This window comes from Oncorhynchus keta, chromosome 6, assembly GCF_023373465.1.
Source record: "Oncorhynchus keta strain PuntledgeMale-10-30-2019 chromosome 6, Oket_V2, whole genome shotgun sequence".
NCBI lineage: Eukaryota > Metazoa > Chordata > Actinopteri > Salmoniformes > Salmonidae > Oncorhynchus > Oncorhynchus keta.
In genome coordinates, this window is record NC_068426.1 from 43,691,843 (window position 1) to 43,702,019 (window position 10,177).

The window sequence follows — 10,177 nt, forward strand, 5'->3', positions numbered from 1 at the left end:
TCCTTCATCTGTGAACACGCATAGTGAATGCATGGTCAACTCGTGGCAGTGGTGACTATTTGCTTTGTCATTTGACCCCCCGTCACATGAGAGTCATCAGACAAGGTTCTATTGACTGTTGACATCTAGTGGAAGGCGTAGGAAGTGAAAACTCATCCATATCTCGCTGTAATTTCAATGAGAGCTTGGTTGAAATTCTGCCACCCCCAGAAAATAAAAAATACAGGAAGTGGAATTTCTCAGGTTTTGCCTGCTATATGAGTTCTGTTATACTCACAGACATAATTCAAACAGTTTTAGAAACTTTAGAGTGTTGTCTATCCAATACGAATAATAATATGCATATATTAGTAACAGAGACTGAGGAGCTGGCCGTTTACAATGGGCACCTTTTCATCCAAGATACTCAATACTGCTCATGCGGCCATAACAAGATAAGAAAAAGTATTCTTCCAGTATGGGTAGAGTAATCGTTGTCCTGGTGTCTAGAATCTCTTTTCAGTCATAAGACACGGTGGCAGAAACATTGTACAAAATAACTTACAAATAACGCGAATAAACCTACACAATAGGAAAAACGGGATCTTAAAATGGCAGCCATCTCCTTCGGCGCCATTCTGTATTAAAATGAGGAATAACAGCACCGCCATTTACAGCTTACTTCACTGTGGATAAGTGTTGAATTTATTATGGATTTATTATGGATAAATTAATAAACAATATCCCCATTTTAAATAGAATTGTGTCTAGATAAACTTATACTCTGTATGTTTAAATAGACAATATGAGTTCATAGGAAGAAATTGTGTGACAGGAGAAAGGAGTAATAAAACCATTCCAACTGGGCAGGAACAAATGGGTTGTGGACTGTGTAAACACATAAGGTCGTTAGCCTATGGTTGACCCAACCTGAAACTTAGCTCTGGGGTTTTTAGATTAGGCAGTGAGTGCATTCCTAGGGTTTCTGTTAATTAAACCTGTCAATTCAGTGGTGATCGATAATGTTGAGGGGTCAAAAGTTATCTGGGAGTGTGTTAGTAAGATAGAATGAACTTTTCACCTTACTTTGTCCTGTCGAGAGAGGGGGGGGTTCGTTTAAGACAGTGAAATGACGTCATGATCTGTATTTAAACTAATGCATTTGTTTTGAGTGGTAGTGCGCTCCGAGAATAAATTCTATTACCTATTATTTAAAGACTGGTCTATTTTATGCAAACAAGAAATCTTGCAAATTCTCATAAAATAGACGAAGGGCTTTCAATTGATGAAAGCACATCGGCATAATTAAATTATACTAACAATAAGGGGCCGCAATAAATGTCACGTTGATATGCTATTCAGTTTGCTTCAATATGACTGGTTTCACATTCTTATCCAGGGATCATAAGGAAAATTGATCTAAAACAATTGCTAGATGCCCTCAATCTCACACAAATCATCAAGGAACCCACCAGGTACAACCCTAACTCTGTAAACAAGGGCACCCTCATAGACGTCATCCTGACCAACTGGCCCTCCAAATACACCTCCGCTGTCTTCAACCAGGATCTCAGCGATCACTGCCTCATTGCCTGTATCCGCTACGGAGCCGCAGTCAAACGACCACCCCTCATCGCTGTCAAACGCTCCCTAAAACACTTCTGTGAGCAGGCCTTTCTAATCGACCTGGCCCGGGTATCCTGGAAGGACATTGACCTCATCCCGTCAGTTGAGGATGCCTGGTCATTCTTTAAAAGTAACTTCCTCACCATTTTAGACAAGCATGCTCCGTTCAAAAAATGCAGAACTAAGAACAGATACAGCCCTTGGTTCACTCCAGACCTGACTGCCCTCGACCAGCACAAAAACATCCTGTGGCGGACTGCAATAGCATCGAATAGTCCCCGCGATATGCAACTGTTCAGGGAAGTCAGGAACCAATACACGCAGTCAGTCAGGAAAGCTAAGGCCAGCTTCTTCAGGCAGAAGTTTGCATCCTGTAGCTCCAACTCCAAAAAGTTCCGGAACACTGAAGTCCATGGTGAACAAGAGCACCTCCTCCCAGCTGCCCACTGCACTGAGGCTAGGTAACACGGTCACCACCGATAAATCCATGATTATCGAAAACTTCAACAAGCATTTCTCAACGGCCGGCCATGCCTTCCGCCCGGCTACTCCAACCTCGGCCAACAGCCCCCCGCAGCTACTCGCCCAAGCCTCTCCAGGTTCTCCTTTACCCAAATCCAGATAGCAGATGTTCTGAAAGAGCTGCAAAACCTGGACCCGTACAAATCAGCTGAGCTTGACAATCTGGACCCTCTATTTCTGAAACTATCCGCCGCCATTGTCGCAACCCCTATTACCAGCCTGTTCAACCTCTCTTTCATATCGTCTAAGATCCCCAAGGATTGGAAAGCTGCCGCAGTCATCCCCCTCTTCAAAGGGGGAGACACCCTGGACCCAAACTGTTACAGACCTATATCCATCCTGCCCTGCCTATCTAAGGTCTTCGAAAGCCAAGTCAACAAGCAATCTGGTTTCCGAGCCGGTCACGGGTGCACCTCAGCCACGCTCAAGGTACTAAACGATATCATAACCGCCATCGATAAAAGACAGTACTGTGCAGCCGTCTTCATCGACCTTGCCAAGGCTTTCGACTCTGTCAATCACCATATTCTTATCGGCAGACTCAGTAGCCTCGGTTTTTCGGATGACTGCCTTGCCTGGTTCACCAATTACTTTGCAGACAGAGTTCAGTGTGTCAAATCGGAGGGCATGCTGTCCGGTCCTCTGGCAGTCTCTATGGGGGTGCCACAGGGTTCAATTCTCGGGCCGACTCTTTTCTCTGTATATATCAATGATGTTGCTCTTGCTGCGGGCGATTCCCTGATCCACCTCTACGCAGACGACACCATTCTATATACTTCCGGCCCGTCCTTGGACACTGTGCTATCTAACCTCCAAATGAGCTTCAATGCCATACAACACTCCTTCCGTGGCCTCCAACTGCTCTTAAACGCTAGTAAAACCAAATGCATGCTTTTCAACCGTTCGCTGCCTGCACCCGCACGCCTGACCAGCATCACCACCCTGGATGGTTCCGACCTTGAATATGTGGACATCTATAAGTACCTAGGTGTCTGGCTAGACTGTAAACTCTCCTTCCAGACTCATATCAAACATCTCCAATTGAAAATCAAATCAAGAGTCGGCTTTCTATTCCGCAACAAAGCCTCCTTCACTCACGCCGCCAAACTTACCCTAGTAAAACTGACTATCCTACCGATCCTCGACTTTGGCGATGTCATCTACACAATTGCTTCCAACACTCTACTTAGCAAACTGGATGCAGTTTATCACAGTGCCATCCGTTTTGTCACTAAAGCACCTTATACCACCCACCACTGCGACTTGTATGCTCTAGTCGGCTGGCCCTCGCTACATATTCGTCGCCAGACCCACTGGCTCCAGGTTATCTACAAGTCCATGCTAGGTAAAGCTCCGCCTTATCTCAGTTCACTGGTCACGATGGCAACACCCAACCGTAGCATGCGCTCCAGCAGGTGTATCTCACTGATCATCCCTAAAGCCAACACCTCATTTGGCTGCCTTTCGTTGCCAGTTCTCTGCTGCCTGTGACTGGAACGATTGCAAAATCGCTGAAGTTGGAGACTTTTATCTCCCTCACCAACTTCAAACATCTGCTATCTGAGCAGCTAACCGATTATTGCACCTGTACATAGTCTATCGGTAAATAGCCCACCCAACTTTACCTACCTCATCTCCATACTGTTTATATTTATTTACTTTTCTGCTCTTTTGCACACCAATATCTCTACCTGTACATATATATATATATATGCCATTTAGCAGACGCTTTTATCCAAAGCGACTTACAGTCATGTGTGCATACATTCTACGTATGGGTGGTCCCGGGGATCCCCACTACCCTGGCGTTACAAGCACCATGCTCTACCAACTGAGCTACAGAAGGACCACATGACCATCTGATCATTTATCACTCCAGTGTGAATCTGCAAAATTGTAATTATTCGCCTACCTCCTCATGCCTTTTGCACACAATGTATATAGCCTCCCCTTTTTTTCTACTGTGTTATTGACTTGTTAATTGTTTACTCCATGTGTAACTCTGTGTTGTCTGTTCACACTGCTATGCTTTATCTTGGCCAGGTCGCAGTTGCAAATGAGAACTTGTTCTCAACTAGCCTACCTGGTTAAATAAAGGTGAAATAAAAAAAAATGGAAAAAAAATGGATAAAAAAAAAAAAAAAACGATCCCCTTCACTCATGGAGAATGCTGTTACAGTTCCTTGCAAAAGTATTCATCCCCCATGGCATTTTTCCTATTTTGTTGCATTACAATATGTAATTTAAATTGATTTCTATTTGGATTTCATTTAATGGACAAACACAAAATAGTCCAAATTGGTTTAGTGAAATATAAAAAACTGAAAAGTGGTGCATATGTATTCACCCCCTTTGCTATGAAGCCCCTAAATAAGATCTGGTGCAACCAATTAACTTCAGAAGTCACATAATTTTTAAATAGTCCACCTGTGTACAATCTAAGTGTCACATGATCTTTCACATGATCTCAGGATATATACACCTGTTCTGAAAGGCCCCAGAGTCTGCAACACCACTAACCAAGGCACACCACCAAGCAATTGGCACAATGAATACCAAGGAGCTCTCCAAACAGGTCAGGGACAAAGTGATGGAGAAGTACAGATCAAGATTGGGTTATAAAACATATCTGAAACTGTGAACATCCCTCGGAGCACCATTAAATCCATTATTTTAAAAAATGGAAAGAATATGGCACCACAACAAAACTGACAAGAGAGGGCCGCCCACCAAAACTCACGGACCAGGTAAGGAGGGCATTAATCAGAGAGGCAACAAAGAGACCTAAGATAACCCTGAAGGAGCTGCAAAGCTCTGTCCATAGGACCACTTTAAGTCTTAAACTCCACAGGACGGGTCTTTATGGAAGAGTGGCCAGAAAAAAAGCCATTGCTAAAAGAGTAAAATAAGCAAACACGTTTTGTTTTCACCAAAGGGTATATGGGAAACTCCCCAACCATATGGAAGAAGGTACTTGGGTCAGATGAGACTAAAATTGAGCTTTTAGGCCATCAAGGAAAACGCTATGTCTGGCACAAACCCAACTCCTCTCACACCGAGAATACCATCCCCACCACGAAGCATGTTGTTCATTGGCAGGGAATGGGAAACTGGTCAGAATCTAATGAATGATGGGTGGCGCTACATACAGGGAAATTCTTGAGGGAAACCTGTTTCAGTCTTCCAGAGGTTTGAGACTGGGACGGAGGTTCACCTTCCAGCAGGACAATTACCCTAAGCAACACTCAAGTTGTTTAAGGGCAAACATATAAATGTCTTGGAATGGCCTAGGCAAAGCTCAGACCACAATCCAATTGAGAATCTGTGGTATAACTTAAAGATTGTTGTGCACCAGCGGAACCCATCCAACTTGAATGAGCTGGAGCAGTTTTGCTTTGAAGAATGTGCAAAAATCCCAGTGGATAGATGTGCCAAGCTTATAGAGACATACTCCAAGAGACTTGCAGCTGCAAAAGGCGGCCCAACAAAGTATTGATTTGGCGGGGTTAATAGTGTCTGTTTTTTGTCTTATTTCTTGTTTGTTTCACAATAAAAAAATATTTTACATCTTGTGGAGGCATGTTGTGTAAATCAAATGATATTTTTTTTTAAAAGATCTATTTTAATTCCAGGTTGTAAGGTAACAATGTAGGAAAAATGCCAAGGGGGTGAATACTTTCGCAAACCACTGTAAAAAAAATTAAGTAAATTATTTTTCCACTCTGAACCAGCAGGTTTGCTCAACCCTATTCATGGATTCCTCACACGTAAATGTGGTGGAATTATGAGGGAATTAATTCAAGGTCAGAATACGTCGTATCTGTAGACACACTTCTGCCACACCTTCATTTCTTAGACCTCCACCACAAACTAATATTTGGAGAATAGCATGTACTCTCATGCTTATGTTAAAGGTCAGAATACATGCATTCCATTTATGCGTGCATAACTCGGGTCTGAATTGGCCCCAAAGTCTTGAAAGATGTACAGTGCAGCACTCACTGAAACATGTCATCACTCCACTCTTAAAACACGTTCTTTAGTTGGTCTTGGTATCCAAAATTAGACATGAAAGAATGGCTTCTACATGTGGCATACGTACACGATACACACACACACACATACACACACTGGCACAGAAACCTAGATGATCCAACTCACCAGTGGGCAAAGTCACACACACTAACTACACAAATGCAACAAGCACATACACAACAAGGCACAGACACGCATAAAACCTAGACAATGCCACAGACAGACACCCCTCCCCCCCTAAAAAAAAAGAATAATGAAAGCATTTAATTACATTTAGGAAATCAGTGGCTTTGGACTTACTCTTGAACGTCGAAATTGGGTAGTGCATCATCAGTTGTCTTCTTGTCATTAGAGATTATAACTCGTCAGAAATGTCCAGATCAACCAGTCCATGTCAGCGAAAAATATCTTAGATAGGTTTTTTAGCCCAAATGTTTTTGTAATGTTTGGGTCACTTACATCACTCTAGAAACATTAGACATGGCAAAATGTATAGAATTGCATTAAAACCACAACATTGTCTCTGCACCCCATGACAAAATGTGTAGAATTATAGGAAATAAGCTTTAAACTTGCGAAATGTTCACTTTGTGTCATGAACTGTACTTGTGCCCATATAAATAGACTATGGGCTGGTTTCCTTGACACAGATTAAACCTAGTCCTGAACAAAGAAGCACTTTCAATGGTGACTCATCCATCCATTCTTCATTAATACTACAGCGTACATTGAAGTGTTCCTACATACACAGAATATACATATATACTCATAAGGCTGCACACTATGGCTTTGTCCTGCCCTGATCTGTTTCACCTGTCCTTGTGCTTGTCTCCCTCCAGGTGTCCCCTCCAGGTGTCCCCTCCAGGTGTATCCTTCCAGGTGTCCCCTCCAGGTGTCTCCCTCCAGGTGTCCCCTCCAGGTGTCTCCCTCCAGGTGTCCCCTCCAGGTGTCTCCCTCCAGGTGTCTCCTCCAGGTGTCCCCTCCAGGTGTCCCCTCCAGGTGTCCCCTCCAGGTGTCTCCCTCCAGGTGTCCCCTCCAGGTGTCTCCCTCCAGGTGTCCCCTCCAGGTGTCTCCCTCCAGGTGTCCCCTCCAGGTGTCCCCTCCAGGTGTCTCCCTCCAGGTGTCCCCTCCAGGTGTCCCCTCCAGGTGTCCCCTCCAGGTGTCTCCCTCCAGGTGTCCCCTCCAGGTGTCTCCCTCCAGGTGTCCCCTCCAGGTGTCTCCCTCCAGGTGTCCCCTCCAGGTGTCCCCTCCAGGTGTCTCCCTCCAGGTGTCCCCTCCAGGTGTCTCCCTCCAGGTGTCAAATCAAAATCAAATCAAATTTATTTATATAGCCCTTCGTACATCAGCTGATATCTCAAAGTGCTGTACAGAAACCCAGCCTAAAACCCCAAACAGCAAACAATGCAGGTGTAAAAGCACGGTGGCTAGGAAAAACTCCCTAGAAAGGCCAAAACCTAGGAAGAAACCTAGAGTGGAACCGGGCTATGTGGGGTGGCCAGTCCTCTTCTGGCTGTGCCGGTGTAGAGATTATAACAGAACATGACCAAGATGTTCAAATGTTCATAAATGACCAGCATGGTCGAATAATCCTAAGGCAGAACAGTTGAAACTGGAGCAGCAGCACAGTCTCCTCCAGGTGTCCCCTTCAGGTGTCCCCTCCAGGTGTCTCCCTCCAAGTGTCCCCTCCAGGTGTCCCCTCCAGGTGTCTCCCTCCAGGTGTCCACTCCAGGTGTCTCCCTCCAGGTGTCTCCCTCCAGGTGTCCCTCCAGGTGTCTCCCTCCAGGTGTCCCCTCCAGGTGTCTCCCCAGGTCCAGGTGTCTCCCTCCAGGTGTCTCCCTCCAGGTGTCCCCTCCAAGTGTCCCCTCCAGGTGTCCCCTCCAGGTGTCCCCTCCAGGTGTCTCCCTCCAGGTGTCCCCTAAAGTGTCCCCTCCAGGTGTCCCCTCCAGGTGTCTCCCTCCAGGTGTCTCCCTCCAGGTGTCTCCCTCCAGGTGTCCCCTCCAGGTGTCTCCCTCCAGGTGTCCCCTCCAGGTGTCTCCCTCGAGGTGTCTCCCTCGAGGTGTCTCCCTCGAGGTGTCCCCTCCAGGTGTCTCCCTCCAGGTGTCCCCTCCAGGTGTCCCCTCCAGGTGTCTCCCTCCAGGTGTCTCCCTCCAGGTGTCCCCTCCAGGTGTCTCCCTCCAGGTGTCCCCTCCAGGTGTCCCCTCCAGGTGTCTCCCTCCAGGTGTCCCCTCCAGGTGTCTCCCTCCAGGTGTCTCCTCCAGGTGTCCCCTCCAGGTGTCTCCCCCTCCAGGTGTCCCCTCCAGGTGTCTCCCTCCAGGTGTCTCCCTCCAGGTGTCTCCCTCCAGGTGTCCCCTCCAGGTGTCTCCCTCCAGGTGTCCCCTCCAGGTGTCCCCCCCAGGTGTCTCCCTCCAGGTGTCCCCTCCAGGTGTCTCCCTCCAGGTGTCCCCTCCAGGTGTCTCCCTCCAGGTGTCTCCCTCCAGGTGTCCCCTCCAGGTGTCTCCCTCCAGGTGTCCCCTCCAGGTGTCTCCCTCCAGGTGTCCCCTCCAGGTGTCCCCTCCAGGTGTCTCCCTCCAGGTGTCTCCCTCCAGGTGTCCCCTCCAGGTGTCTCCCTCCAGGTGTCTCCCTCCAGGTGTCTCCTTCCAGGTGTCCCCTCCAGGTGTCTCCCTCGAGGTGTCTCCCTCCAGGTGTCTCCCTCCAGGTGTCCCCTCCAGGTGTCCCCTCCAGGTGTCTCCCTCCAGGTGTCTCCCTCCAGGTGTCCCCTCCAGGTGTCTCCCTCCAGGTGTCCCCTCCAGGTGTCTCCCTCCAGGTGTCCCCTCCAGGTGTCTCCCTCCAGGTGTCTCCCTCCAGGTGTCTCCTCCAGGTGTCCCCTCCAGGTGTCCCCTCCAGGTGTCCCTCCAGGTGTCCCCTCCAGGTGTCTCCCTCCAGGTGTCTCCCTCCAGGTGTCCCCTCCAGGTGTCTCCCTCCAGGTGTCTCCCTCCAGGTGTCTCCTTCCAGGTGTCCCCTCCAGGTGTCTCCCTCCAGGTGTCTCCCCAGGTGTCCAGGTGTCTCCCTCCAGGTGTCCCCTCCAGGTGTCCCCTCCAGGTGTCTCCCTCCAGGTGTCTCCCTCCAGGTGTCCCCTCCAGGTGTCCCCTCCAGGTGTCCCCTCCAGGTGTCTCCCTCCAGGTGTCCCCTCCAGGTGTCTCCCTCCAGGTGTCTCCCTCCAGTTGTCTCCTCCAGGTGTCCCCAGGTGTCTCCCTCCAGGTGTCCCCTCCAGGTGTCCCCTCCAGGTGTCTCCCTCCAGGTGTCCCCTCCAGGTGTCCCCTCCAGGTGTCTCCCTCCAGGTGTCCCCTCCAGGTGTCCCCTCCAGGTGTCTCCCTCCAGGTGTCCCCTCCAGGTGTCTCCCTCCAGGTGTCTCCCTCCAGGTGTCTCCCTCCAGGTGTCCCCTCCAGGTGTCTCCCTCCAGGTGTCCCCTCCAGGTGTCCCCTCCAGGTGTCTCCCTCCAGGTGTCCCCTCCAGGTGTCTCCCTCCAGGTGTCTCCCTCCAGGTGTCCCCTCCAGGTGTCCCCTCCAGGTGTCCCTTCCAGGTGTCCCCTCCAGGTGTCTCCTCCAGGTGTCCCCTAAAGTGTCCCCTCCAGGTGTCCCCTCCAGGTGTCCCCTCCAGGTGTCTCCCTCCGGTGTCTCCCTCCAGGTGTCTCCCTCCAGGTGTCCCCTCCAGGTGTCCCCTCCAGGTGTCTCCCTCCAGGTGTCCCCTCCAGGTGTCTCCCTCCAGGTGTCCCCTCCAGGTGTCTCCCTCCAGGTGTCTCCCTCCAGGTGTCTCCCTCCAGGTGTCCCCTCCAGGTGTCTCCCTCCAGGTGTCCCCTCCAGGTGTCTCCCTCCAGGTGTCTCCCTCCAGGTGTCCCCTCCAGGTGTCTCCCTCCAGGTGTCCCCTCCAGGTGTCCCCTCCAGGTGTCTCCCTCCAGGTGTCTCCCTCCAGGTGTCTCCTCCAGGTGTCCCCTCCAGGTGTCTCCCTCCAGGTGTCCCCTCCAGGTGTCTCCCTCCAG